Below are 15,134 nucleotides of genomic sequence, written 5' to 3' on the forward strand. Positions count from 1 at the left end.
TCAGAGAGTATTTTGCCTGTGTTTTCCTCTAGGAGTTTTATAGTTTCTGGTCTTACATTTAGATCTTTAACCCATTTTGAGTTTATTTTTGTGTATGGAGTTAGAAAGTGTCCTAGTTTCATTCTTTTAAAAGTGGTTGACCAGTTTCCAAGCACTTGTTAAAGAAATTATCTTTTCTCCATGGTATATTCTTGTCTCCTTTGTCAAAGATAAGGTGTCCATAGGTGTGTGGATTTATCTCTGGGCTTTCTATTTTGTTCCATTGATCTATGTTTATGTCTTTGTGCCAGTATCACACTGTCTTGATGACTGTTGCTATGTAGTATAGCCTGAAGTCAAGCAGCTGATTCCTCCAGTTCCATTCTTCTTTCTCAATATTACTTTGGCTATTCGAAGTTTTTTGTAACTCCATACAAATTGTGAAATTATTTGTTCTAGTTCTCTGAAAAATACCATTGGTAGCTTGATAGGGATTGTGTTGAATCTATAGATTGCTCTGGGTAGTATACTCATTTTCACTGTATTGATTCTTCTGATCCATGAACATAGTATATTTCTCCATCTATGTGTGTCCCCTTTGATTTCTTTCATCAGTGTTTTATAGTTTTCCATATATAGGTTTTTTATTTCTTTAGGTAGATATATTCCTAAGTATTTTATTCTTTTCATTGCAATGGTGTATGGAATTGTTTCCTTAATTTCTCTTTCTGTTTTCTCATTGTTAGTGTATAGGAATGCAACGATTTCTGTGTGTTAATTTTATATCCTGCAACTTTACTGTATTCATTAATTAGCTCTAGTAATTTTTTGGTAGAGTATTTAGGGTTTTCTATGTAGAGGATCATGTCATCTGCAAACAGTGAGAGTTTTAATTCTTCTTTTCCAATCTGGATTCCTTTTATTTCCTTTTCTGCTTTGATTTCTGTGGCCAAAACTTCCAAAACTATGTTGAATAGTAGTGGTGATAGTGGGCACCCTTGTCTTGTTCCCGACTTTAGGGGAAATCCTTTCAGTGTTTCACCATTGAGGATAATGTTTGCTGGGGGTTTGTCATATATGGCTTTTATTATGTTGAGGTATGTTCCTTCTCTGCCTGCTTTCTGGAGGGTTTTTAATATAAATGGATGTTGAATATTGTCAAAGGGTTTCTCTGCATCTATTGAGATAATCATATGATTTTTATCTTTTAATTTGTTGCTGTGGTGTATCACATTGATTGATTTGCAAATATTGAAAAGTCCTTGCATCTCTGGAATAAAACCCACTTGGTCATGATGTATGATCTTTTTAAAATGTTGTTGGATTCTGTTTGCTAGAATTTTGTTAAGGATTTTTGCATCTATGTTCATCAGTGATATTGGCCTGGAGTTTTCTTTTTCTGTGGTATCTTTGTTTGGTTTTGTTATTAGGGTGATGGTGGCCTCATAGAATGAGTTTGGAAGTTTATCTTCTTCTGCAATTTTCTGGATGAGTTTGAGTAGGATAGGTGTTAGCTCTTCTCTAAATTTTTGGTAGAATTCAGCTCTGAAGCCATCTGGTCCTGGGCTTTTGTTTGCTGGAAGATTTCTGATTACAGTTTCTATTTCCGTACTTGTAATGGGTCTGTTAAGATTTTATATTTCTTCCTGGTTCAGTTCTGGAAGGTTATACTTTTCTAAGAATTCGGGCATTTCTTCCAAGTTGTCCATTTTATTGGCATATAATTTTTGATAGTAGTCTCTTATGGTCCTTTGTATTTCTGGGTTGTCTGTTTTGATGTCTCCATTTTCATTTCTAATTGTGTTGATTTGGTTCTTCTCCCTTTTTTCTTGATGAGTCTGGCTAATGATTTGTCTATTTTATTTATCCTCCTGAAGAACCAGCTTTTAGCTTTGTTGATTTTTTTTTATGATCTCTTTTGTTTCTTTTGCATTTATTTCTGCCCTAATTTTTGAGATTTCTCTCCTTCTACTAACCCTGAAATTCTTCACTTCTTCCTTTTCTAGTTGTTTTAGGTGTAGAGTTAGGTTATTTATTTGATTTCTCTCCTGTTTTTTGAGGTAAGCCTGTATTGCTATGAACCTTCCCCTTAGCACTGCTTTTACAAATCCCATAGGTTTTGGGTTGTTGTGTTTTCATTTTCATTTGTTTCTATGCATATTTTGATCTCTTCTTTGATTTCTTCTGTGATTTGTTGGTCATTCAGAAGTGTGTTGTTTAGCCTCCATATGTTTATATATTTCAGTTTTTTTTTTTTTTTTCCTGTTGTTGTCATCTAATCTTACCGCATTGTGATCAGAAAAGATGCTTGAGAAGATTTCAATTTTTTTGAATTTACCAAGGCTAGATTTATGGCCCAGGATGTGATCTGTCCTGGAGAAGGTTCCGTGTGCACTTGATAAAAAGGTGAAAATCATTGTTTTAGGGTGAAATGTCCTATAGATACCAATTAGGTCTAACTTGTCCATTGTATCATTTAAAGTTTGTGTTTCCTTGCTAATTTTCTGTTTAGTTGACCTATCCATAGTTGTGAGTGGGGTATTAAAGTCTCCCACTCTTATTGTGTTACTGTTAAATTCCCATTTTATATTTGTTAGCATTTGCCTTACATATTGTGGTGCTCTTATGTTGGATGCATGTATATTTATAATTGTTATATCTTCTTTTTGGATTGATCCTTTGATCATTATATAATGTCCTCTTAGTCTCTTTTCATGGTCTTTTTTTCAAAGTCTATTTTATCTGATATGAGTATTGCTACTCCTGCTTTTTTTTGGTCTCCATTTGCATGAAATATCTTTTTCCAGCCCTTCACTTTCAGTCTGTATATGTCCTAGGTTTGAGGTGGGTCTTTTGCAGACAGCATATATAAGGGTCTTGTTTTTGTATCCATTCACCCAGTCTTTGTCTTTTGGTTGGGGCATTCAACCCATTTACATTTGAGATAATTATTGATAAGTGTGATCCCATTGCCATTTACTTTGTTGCTTTGGGTTTGAGTTTATAAACTTTTTCTGTGTTTCCTGTCTAGAGAAGATCCTTTAGCACTTGTTGAAGAGCTGGTTTGGTGGTGCTGAATTCTCTCAGCTTCTGCTTGTCTGTAAAGCTTTTGATTTCTCCTTCATATTTGAATGAGATCCTTGTTGGGTACAACAATCTGGGTTGTAGGTTTTTCTCTCTCATCCCTTTAATTATGTCCTGCCATTCCCTTCTGGCTTAAGAATTTCTATTGAAAGATCAGCTGTTATCCTTATGGAGATCCCCTTGAGGGTTAATTTTTGTTTTTCCCTTGCTGCTTTTAATATTTGTTCTTTTTGTTTGATCTTCGTTCATTTGATTGATATGTGTTTTGGGGTGTTTCACCTTGGGTTTATCCTGTTTGGAACTCTCTGGGTTTCTTGGACTTGGGTGGCTATTTCCTTTCCATTTAAGGGACGTTTTCAACTATTATCTCCTCAAGTATTTTTTCATGGCCTTTCTTTTGTCTTCTTCTTCTGGGACTTCTATGATTCAAATGTTGGGGCGTTTGACATTGTCCCAGAGGTCTCTGAGGTTTCCTCATTTCTTTTAATTCTTTTTTTATTTTTTCCTCTCTGCTTCATTTATTTCCACTATTCTGTCTTTCACCTCACTTATCCTCTCTTCTGCCTCAGTTATTCTACTATTGTTTCCCTCCACAGTGTTTTTGATCTTAGCTATGACATTATTCATTATTGATTGATTCTTTTTATTTCTTCTAGGTCCTTGTTAAACTTTTCTTGCAGCTTCTCAATCCTTGTCTCCAGACTATTTATCTGTAACTCCATTTTGTTTTCAAGATTTTGAATCATTTTTACTCTCATTATTTTGAATTATTTTTCAGTTAGACTCCCTATCTCCTCCTCTGTTCTTTGGTTTGGTGGGCTTTTATCATGTTCCTTTACCTGCTGAATATTTCTCTGCCTTCTCATCTTGTTTAGTTGCTGTGTTTGGCGTGGCCTTTCTGTGTCCTGTAAGTTTGTGGTTCCTCTTTATTGTGGAGGTTCCTCCCTGTGGGTGGGGTTGGATGAGTGGCTTGTCAAGGTTTCCTTGTTAGGGAAGCTTGCATCGGTGTTCTGGTGGGTGGAGCTGGATCTCTTCTCTCTGGAGTGCAATGAAGGGTCCAGTAGTGAGTTTTGAGGTGTCTGTGAGTTTGGTGTGACTCTTGGCCGCCTGCAATTTTGTGCCCAGGGTTATGTTCCTGCTTTGTTGGGGAATTAGCTTGGTATGCCTTTCTCTGAAACTTGTTGGCTCTTGGGTGGAGTTTGGTTTCAGTGTAGGTATGGAGGCTTCTGGATGAGCTTTTGTCAATTAATGGTCCCTGGAGTCAGGAGATTTCTGGTTATCTCAAATTTTGGATTTAGGCCTCTTGCCTCTGGCTTTCAGTCTTATTCTTGTAGTAGCCTCAAGGCTTCTCCATCCATACAGCACCAATGATAAAACGTTTAGTTTAATGGTCAAAAGATTCTCCACAGTGAGGGACACCCAGAGAGGTTCACAGAATTGCATGAAGAAGAGAAGAGGGAGGAAGGATATAGAGGTGACCAGGAGGAGAAGAGGGGGAATCAAAAGGGGCAAGAGCAGTCTAGCCAGTAATCAATTCCCTATTTGCTCTCCACAGTCTTGAACACTCAGAGAGGTTCATGGAGTTCCATAGAGAAGAGAAAAGGGAGGAAGGAGATAGAGGTGACCAGGAGGAGGGGAGGGGGAGTCAAAAGGAGAGAGACCAATCTAGCCTGTGATCAGTTCCCTAAGTGTTCTCCACAGCCCAGAACATCCAAAGAGATTCACAAAGTAGAGAAGAGAAGGGGGAGGGAGGAGATAGAGGTGACCTGAAGAAGAAAAAAGAGAGTCAAAAGGGGAGAGAGCAGTCAAGCCAGTAATCACACTCCTAAGTAAAAATGGGTACTGAAGATTGGATTCTTAAAGGTACAAAATTGATAACAATTACCAAAAAGCAAAGATTACATTGATTGATTTGCAGATATTAAAGAATCCTTGCATTCCTTGGATAAAGCCCACTTGGTCATGATGTATGATTTTTTTAATATGTTGTTGGATTCTGTTGCTAGAATTTTGTTAAGGATTTTTGCATCTATGTTCATCAGTGATATTGGCCTGTAGTTTTCTTTCTTTCTTTCTTTTTATTTTTGTGACATCTTTGTCTGGTTTTGGAATTAGGGTGATGACAAAAGCCCAGGAAAAGCAAAGATTAAAAATCTAGAGTTGAGGTTAGACTCTCAGAACTCCAGTATTAAAAAAAAAAAGACAAAACTGCAAAAAAATATAATAAAAAATATGAAATTTGCTTTTAAAATAGGGTCTTTTTTTCCAAGGTAATAGGTTTTAAAAATGAAAATTAAAGGATTAATGAAAAAACTCAAAAATATAAAAAATAAAAAGAAATTTAAAATGATAATAGTAAAATATATCTAGGAAATTTTCTGGAGCTGTTGAGGGCAGTGTGTGGTCAGTTCAGTTTCAGATAGTTCCTTGTTCCACATTATACTTCTCAAAGTCTATAGGTTCCTTTAGATGCAGTCAGTGTTAACTACACGGTTTTTTGGGTTTTTGGTGTTTTTTTTTTCTCAAAACCACAATGAGGTACCATTACACGCCAGTCAGGATGGCTGCTATCCAACAGTCTACAAGCAATAAATGCTGGAGAGGGTGTGGAGAATAGAGAACTACACGGTTTTAACCTGTTGCACCTGTCACTTCCAGAGCTGTTCCCTCTTCTTGGTTTATTTTGGCTTCCTCTGTTTTCAAGTCTCTTCAGTATCTAACTTCCGCTCTGACACAAGGGGGCAAAGGTGGTCATTTATTTAGGCTCACTTGTTCAATTGTGCTGCAGGGAGGGAGGAACATTGCAAATAAATATCACTGGTGGGTGTGAGGAGTGCTCACAGTGTCTGGGCCACACTGGGTTTGCCCCCGCTCACAGTGTGTGTGCTTTCCTGGTCTACACTGCTTAGGCCAGGTTGCTCTGCTGGGGAACTTTCTGGGGTGGGCCCTGGGTTGCATGCACTTCCCAGATCTATGCTGCTCAGGTTCAGGTTCTTGGGTACTCCACAAAAGCACAGACTCTGTTGGGCCTGCATTTTGTGCCCTTCCCAGGTCCGAGCAGCTCAGGCGACCGTGTGCTTGGCGAGCTCACACTCCTCAGGTGTGGTGCGTCTTATCACCTCCCCGGACCCAGCCGCTTGGTTTCCTGGATGTGCAGCTGCATCTCAGGTATGCCATGTGTCTCCTCTGGGGAGCTGATCTCTGGCTGCGACCCTTCTAATGGATGTCAACCACCCAGGATCCCAGGAAGACTTGGTTAGCGACTGAGAACCTGCTCACGATTTGGCAGGGGATGCCATCTCTGGGGCCGAGTTTGCCTCTTTCCTTCTGGCTCTGGCTGGCGCCTGCCTGCTCCCCTACTTCCAGCAGGGGATGGGCTGGTCTGCAGCCTGCTAGCTCTCCTCTGGTATTCACTCAGTCCTTTGTTCTGTGAGTGGGCGGGCAGTGCCTTAAGTTACAGCTTTACGAGGGAAAGTTCTCTCTCTCTCTCTCTCCTCCTTTTTTTTTTTTTTTTCCTCTCTGGCTATCCCATGGTTTGGGTTGCTATCTCACGTTAGCTCCCTCAGATTGTTCTCAGGGCATTCAGGCCCGGTCTTTACCCTAAGCAGTGCAGCCAGCGCCTCCCTGTTCAGCCCCTGCTTGCTGGTGACTGACCCAAGCATTTGGGCGGCTTCTCTGCTGGGAGTTGCAGTTTGGCGCCTAATCTGTGGTTTTATTTATTTATCTTTTCCTCCCGGTTATGTTGCCCTCTGAGATTCCAAAACTCCCCACAGACCTGTGAGTGAGAGGGTCTCCTGGTGCTTGGAAACTTCTCTTTTAAGACACCCTCCCTGGGATAGGTCTCCATCCCTAACTCATTTTTCTCTCTTTTTATCTTTTATATTTTGTCCTACCTCCTTTCAAAGACAATGGGCTGCCTTTCTGGGTGCCTGATGTCCTTCTCCAGTGTTCAGAAGTTGCTTTGTGCTATTTGCTTAGAGTTCAAATGATCTTTTAGTGAATTTGTGGGGGAGAAAGTGGTCTCCCCGTCCTATTCCTCCACCATCTTAGGACTGCCCCTTGAGACTTTATTTTCTTGGGCTCCAAAATCACTGCAGATGGTGACTGCAGCCACGAAATTAAAAGACGCTTGCTCCTTGGAAGAAAAGCTATGATAAACCTAGACAGCCTATTGAAAAGCAGACACATTTCATATGCTTACTTGTCATCCATTTATCTTCTTTGGTGATGTGTTTGTCAAAATCTTTTATCCGTTTTTAGAAATTGGCTTGTCTCTTATTGTTGAGGTTTGGGAGTTTTAAAAATCTATTCTGGTTATAAGTCTTTTATCAGATAAAAGTGAAAGTGAAGTTGCTCAGTTATGTCAGACTCTTTGAAATCCCATGGACTGTAGCCTACCAGGCTCCTCCATCCATGAGATTTTCCAGGCAAGAGTACTGGAGTGGGTTGCCATTTCCTTCTCCAGGGTATCTTCCCAATCCAGGGATCGAATCCGAGCCTCCCACATTGCTGGCAGATGCTTTACCATCTGAGCCACCAGGGAAGGCCCTTTATCAGATAAGCAATTTGCAAACATTGTTTGCCAGAATGTAACTTGTCTTCTAATTTTATGGTGTCCTTACCAGAACAAAGTAATTAACTTTGGTGAAATACAGCTTAGTGAGATTTTTATGAATTTTGCTTTTGATGTCATCATTAAGAGGTCTTTATTCAATCCAAGGGTATGAAAATTTGTGCCTATGGGTTCTTCTACGAGTTTTATAGTATTAAATTTAGGTCTATGATCTATGAGATGGTTGGATGGCATCATCAATGCAATGGACATAAATTTGGGCAAACTCCAGGAGATGGTGAGGGACAGGGAGCCCTGGCATGCTGCAGTCCACAGGGTAGTGAAGAGTCGGACATCACTTGGCGATTGAACAACAACATCTATGCTCTATTATGGGCTCTTTTGCATATGGTGAAATGTTTAGGATTAAGTTCATCATTTTTTTTTTTGCATGTGTATATTCAGTTTTTTCAGTACCATTTGTTGGAAAGACTTGCCTTTCTCCATTGAATTGTCTTTACATCTTTGTCAAAAGTTGGTTGACCATATTTGTGTGGTCTATATCTGGCTATATCTGGACTCTCTCTTCTGATTTCACTGATCTAAGTATCTATCTTTTCTCTAATACCTCATAGACTTGATTATTGTAGCTTTACAGTAGATCTTCATATTGAGTAGTGTGTGTCCTTCAACTTTGCTTTTTTTTTTCAAAATTAATATGACTATGGCTATTCTAGTACCCTTATCCTTCAATGTAATTATTAGAAACTACTTGTTTATATATACAAAAAATCTTGTTGGGATTTTTTTTATTGGTATTGCATTATATTCACAGACAAAGGTGGAGAGAATTGGAATTATCACTATATGGAAACTTCTAATCCATGAGTATGGAGTGTTTTCTGTTTTCTTAGGCCTTATTTGAGTTTCCCTGATGGCTTAAACAGTAAAGAATCTGCCTTATTTGATTTCTTTCATCAATGTTTTATAGTTTTTATCATACAGCTCATGTATTGTTTGATATATACTTTAATATTTCCCTGGGGTATATTGTGAAAGATATTGTTCATTATTATTTCAATTTCTATTTGTTCATTGGCATGTATAGAAATATTGTTGATTTTTTATATGTCCACCTTATAACCTGCAGCCATTCCAAACTCACTTATATTAGTTCCAGAGGCTTTTTGTAAACTACTTGGGATTGTGTAAATAGACAAACATGTCATTTGCAGATAGGAGTAGTTTTATTATTGTTTTCCTTTCAAATTTGGAATCCTTTTATTATGTTTTCTTCCCTTTTTCACTGTCAAGGTCTTCAAGAAGTGGTAAGAGCAGATATCTTGGCTAGTTTTTGATTGTGTGTGTGTGTAAGTCCCCTTAGTCATGTCTGACTCTTTGTGACCCTATGGACTGCCAGACTTCTCTGTCTATGGGATTCTCCAGGCAAGAATACTGGAGTGGGTTGCCATGCCCTCCTCCAGTGGATCTTTCCAACCCAGGGATAGAGCCCTTGTCTTCAGCCTTTCCTGCATTGGTAGGCAGGTTCTTTTCCATTAGTGCCACCTGGGAAACCCTAATTTCTGATTGTAGTGGAAAACAGTCCTTCACCATTGGCTGTAGTTTTTTTTTTTTTTTTTCAGATGTTTGTCATCAGATTTATCATCAGGCATAAAAGTAGGATTCTGTTAACTGCTTTATCTCATCTACTGAAATGATTATACATATTTTTTTTCTTTTTTGATTTGTTGATATGGTGAATTATATTGATTGATTTTCAAATGTTGAAAAGTCTTGCATTCCTGAGACAAATTCCACTTGTTGATAATATATTATTGTTTTTATATATTGTTGGATTTGAATTGTTAATATTTCATTGAGGATTTTTGAGTTTATTCTCATGTTGGTTAATATTTTATAGTTTTCTTGTATTGTCTTTGCTTTTAATGCTGGTCTTAAAACACATTAGTTAAAGTAGTTAGCCTCCAACTAATAAAAATAAATGGAAAAAAAATTTTTTTTTAAATAAATAAAAAATAAATAAAACATATTAGTTAAGTGTTCCTTCCTCTTCTGTTTTCTGGAAGAGATTGTATAGAAAATGTATTGATTTTTCCCCCTAAATATTTGCTGAAACTCAGTATTTTTCTTTTTGGAAGGTTTAGTATTATGAATTTTGGTTCTTTTATAGATGTAGAATTGACCTAGTGTGCATTGTGGTAGCTTATGGTTTTCAAGGAACTGGTCCGTTTTATCTAAGTTGGAGGATGTACGTGAATGTTCATAAGGTATTACCCTATCAATGGCTGTAGAGTCAGTAGTGACATCTCCTCTTTAATTCATGATTTTGGTTATTTGTGCTTTCTTCCCCCTTCATTTGTTAGAAGATTATCAATTTTTATTGATTTTTTCAAAGAGCCATCTTTTGTGTGTGTTTTTTTTTTAAATTTTCTCTATTCTTTCTCTGTTTTCAATTTCATTGATTTCACTTCTTATTTGTCCCCTTCTTATATTTGCTTTGGATACTTTTGTAACTTATTTTTAGATAATTCGATTACATTAAAATTACTCCTTAAAACTTCTCTACATTACAACACAGATACCTAGAGCAGACACCATGGGACTTTATCTTTTAATAAGCTCTTCCATCCTAGCCAAGCTTTTAAAATTATAAGCAAAAGCCTTGCAATCAAGCTTCATTCTATCTTTCCTTTTTATTAATTTGATTGAGGCTTCTCTGTAACTGTGTCATCTGGCATTTCCCCACTTCTGATGTTTTCCCTTTTCTCAAGTCAGACCTGTTTCATATGATACTTTCTACTATAGGCAGATTTATATCTGCAAAGCCACGGCAAGCCCTTTCTTTATCCCAAGCCAAATCTAGAGCATAGTGTTAAGAACTCCCATTTATTGTGTAGCTACTAGGTACCAGACAGCATACTAAACACTTTACATGCATTTTATCTAATCTACACTACAAGCCAGTTGTTAGAGGCTATTATCCATTTCATTGAGAATCATAAAAGCTAAGAAAAGTAACATAATTTTCCAGGCCATGGAGCTAAAATGTAATGGAGTAAAAATTTAAGTCCAGGTCTGTCTGACTGCTAAGCTATGCTCATTGATACTATACCACTTAGCCTTCAATATTCTATTTTTATTAAAATGAAAATATTCTTAATATCAAGACATCTTAGCTATAATTAATGTACTACACTGTAGTTCATTCTCATCCTACCTTCTTCCTATATATAGAGCAATGTGACCCTTACCCAGGGTTGTAGCTCACCTCTATGTCACTCACTCCTAAGATGTTTATAATTTCTTATCCAATACATAGGAAGTCTCATCTCTCTGGCACTACCACATTCCTCTTTTGTCCAAGCCTGTCCCCAACACACTGATATAATTCAGGGATTTTCAAACTGTATTGTGCAACAAAATCACCAGAAAAAGTGAAAAAGTGAAAGTGAAAGTCACTCAGTAGTGTCCAACTCTTTGTGACCCCATGGACTGTAGCCTGATGCCAGACTTCTCTGTCCATGGAATTCTCCAGGCAAGAATACTGGATTGGGTAGTCATTCCCTTCTCCAAGGGATTTTCCCAACCCAGGGATCACACCTGGATCTCCAGAACTGTAGGCAGATTTTTTACCATCTGAGCCACCAGGGAAGACCAGAATCACCAGAAATTCTTGTTAAAGAGATTGTTGGGCCATACTCCTAGAGTCTCTGACTCAGTAGATATGGGGTGGGGTCAGTGTATGGCAAAAACCACTACAATATTGTAAAGCAATTAGCCTCCAATTAAAATAAATAAATTAAAAAAAAAAAGAATTTCCATTTCTAAAAATTCTGCCAATGAAGTTGCTGCTTCTGGTTCAAATATCACTGATGTAGTTATATGACTGATCAAATGGTCTTTGTATGTTTTCATGATATTGTAGAATTATAAGCTAGTTATGAATTCCCACTTAATGAGCTTAGCTTGAAACATATGGAAGGAAAAAGTCTGAAGAGCACTGGTCACTAAAGTTATTCCACACAAAATGTATTTAATCACCAACAAAACTTGAAAATTTCTATGCATCATTGATCTGTTAAAAAGATTACAGTGTCCACTAGCTCATGAAAGGCTATAAGAATTATGTCAGTAAAGTGAAAGTGAAAGTCACTCAGTCATGTCAGACTCTTTGAGTCCCCTGTATACAATCCATGGAATTATCCAGACCAGAATACTGGAGTGGGTAGCAGTTCCCTTCTCCAGGGGATCTTCCCAACCCAGGGATTGAACCGAGGTCTCCCACACTGCAGGCGGATTCTTTACCAGCTGAGCTACAGGGAAGTCTGTGTCAGTAAAGCTACTTCTCAAATTATAGTTAACCAAGTGTATTATTGCTTTTCATCCTGTTCGTGACACTAATTGTCTCACTGTTCGCACTGTTTGCTGAACCGAGGGTAGGCAAAGCACGGGCTAAGAGGCTGGAAGGAGACTTGAGGAGCCATAGGAACTGCAGACACGTTTATTCTCTCCTGGTTGGCAGGGCAACCATTACACAGCCTCTCTTTTGGCTGACACAGCAGCCGTAGCAGCAGCCATAGGGTAACCATAATGAAGCCATAACATAACCTCATATAACATAATCATGATGTCGCTCCAATGTAGCCCCAATGGAGCAGTAGCCTGTGCTTTCATGGTGAAGATCATACAGGCATACCACACAAAACAGTTCGTGGTCAAGCGAGTACCTAGTAACATGCATGCACAGTTCTGTAAGTGATCTTAGCTGTTACATAAACATTATTTACAAAACGTGGGGCAAGAGCGGAAGGCTGTGGGGTGAGAGAGCCTGATTACGCTATCTTGGCTAATTTACTCTTTCCCTACATCAAGTATTTCTTAGACTTACTTTGTCATAAAACACTTTTTCAGATATAACACAGTAGACTAGTGTTATTTAGGACACAGTTTGAGAAATGCTGCTCTAAAGTAATCTTTTTTTACAGGAAAGGTCAGGTATCCCTGGGGATCTGCCAGAATCATAGAGGTTTGGTGCCTGTTCAGCAGCATTCAAATCATACAGAGGAGTTATTTACTCTGTCTTGAATCCAAGTCTGATTTTCTCCAGTGTGGCTCTTGGAATATTGGAATTAGTTAGTTCTGAGCAAAATTATGCACACTTAAAATTTACTTACAGACGGAGATTCAAATATCATAGTAGGAGATATTAAGGGACTTTCAAGGATTGACTATCTCTATTCTAAGTATGTACATCATCAGACACTTGATAATCTGATATAGATTTTTGAGTTGATATCAGACAAAATTGTTCAGCATTTAAACTTCACCATTCATTTTCTAAAAATCAAGAAAATTATTTTTAATATCTGATATTCTGAAATATTGCCTAAAGTTTTCCAACAGCAGTTAAGCAAGCTCTACTGTAAGTTCTGTCAAAGGGTGGAAAAGAGTTCTACTGAATCAAGTGACTTGGACCCATTTACTAAAACATAGGTGCTTTCCCACAATCATCTCACTACCTTGGCCTTTAGCTTCCTCTGACCATTGTTCATTGACCCTTTCTTTATGAACATACTTCTCCCTGATCATAGAGTAAGCAAAAGTAAAAAGACCTAAATAACTTTGCTTTTAACTCTATCTTTTGCCATTACAACATTAGCCTGAAGCAATGGGCCAGTGCCAAAAATAGATTTGAGCGCCAGCCCCATGAAACAGGAGTTTCAGGATTAGTTATACACATAAAAACTCCACTGCCGATGCTGACTAAACTCATTTGGTGTCAAATTTATAATTAATTTCATTATTTAATATTCTAAGATAGTTCTGTGCATCAATTTTGATAAATTACTGAACTATTTTACGTTAATGGTTTTAGGTAGCTAAGCTTTAAAAAATCAGACCTATAACCTCTTGGGACATTGATACTTGCTTTTCCGTGACTACTATTTCACAAAAATCGCACCACATAGTCTGTGAATAATATATTTTAAAACTTTGTATCTGGGTAGCATATTACAGTTAGCAGGTATTTAAATCTAGTAACAATTTTATGCAGTAGGTAAAATCAGGAAATTTTCAAATGGTTGTCAAAACAGTTTAGTCAAGATATAAATCACTTTCTTTATTACCGATAATACATAAGGTAGACATTCCCCATCCTTACTCTATCCCTTGCTCTTACCATCAATAAGAGAAGTTTCATTTTCTACTTTTTTATGTCTTTAGTCATTTTATTTTTTAAAGGATGAATATATTATTTTTTTATAATCAAAAAACACTAAATATTTTTAAAGGTCTGTTAGAACCAAATTAGCTTCTAAGGGGAAATCGAATCCATCATGATAAATGAAGTTTTTTCAGTACTAAATATAAAGCATCTATATTACCGAGTGAAACAAATAACTGCTAGAAATATACTTAAGTATTCTCTGAATAAGTCTGCAGCTGAGAATAAGAAATAAACTGTTACTATTTCATCCACTAATGTAAGAAGCATAGCACAATCATGAAGCTTGTTTATTTATTTCTTTTTTCATTTATTTTTATTAGTTGGAGGCTAATTACTTTACAATATTGTAGTGGGTTTTGTCATACATTGACATGAATCAGCCATGGAGTTACATGTATTCCCCATCCCGATCCCCCCTCCCACCTCCCTCTCCACCCGATTCCTCTGGGTCATGAAGCTTGTTTAAATGTCAATTCCTTGGGTTTTCCAGTAGAAAACAGAATAAGTACTGTTATTAAATGGTCAAATATATTTATATGCATTTATTAATCAAACATAGGTGAGTATTAACATTATCGTCATAAAGGAGAAATAAAACAATTGTAGAAGCAGATCAATGAAGGCACAATGACGTCTCAGAGAAGAAGCACAAACTTTGGTGAGAATGAATGACAAACCTCTCTGAGGTGAGCAAGGGTGGTCAACATTTGTTTCATACCTAGATGTGGTTTGTCTGCCAGACAGTGTCTAATATCCTTTCTTTGTATTAATACTATCCCTGAGCTTCAAGCTCTTTCTTCTTCATACACAAGCATGTAGAAAACTGATGGATGAGGTTCAGGAATTAAAAGAAGGTGTCAGTTTCACACATTAATTTTTACCAATTGCATTAAGGCGGTTGTCTCAAAATGCCATATATCCAAGAAATATGGAGGGCAGGTATGGATGAAGGAATTTTTATTTTTCATCTCAATCTCTTACTTTAGTTATTAGAATACAGATATTAGCAGCACTGGATGCAGACATTAATGGCACTGTGTATATGTGTTTGTGTGTATTTCAAATTCAGATTTCAACAATCAGAGCTGACTGGATGACCCCACGTAATACCCATTTCCCACTCACATATAAAGCTGGTTCAAAATGATATGTTAATGATATTAACAAGTTATTGATATGACATTTTGCCAGGCTGTTTGGCAAATTAAATTAAATTTTAAGCCTTGAGAAACAGCATTATAATGAACAAAGATTAGATTCGAAAGCTCT

Source organism: Cervus elaphus, chromosome X, assembly GCF_910594005.1.
Source record: "Cervus elaphus chromosome X, mCerEla1.1, whole genome shotgun sequence".
Classification (NCBI taxonomy): Eukaryota; Metazoa; Chordata; class Mammalia; order Artiodactyla; family Cervidae; genus Cervus; species Cervus elaphus.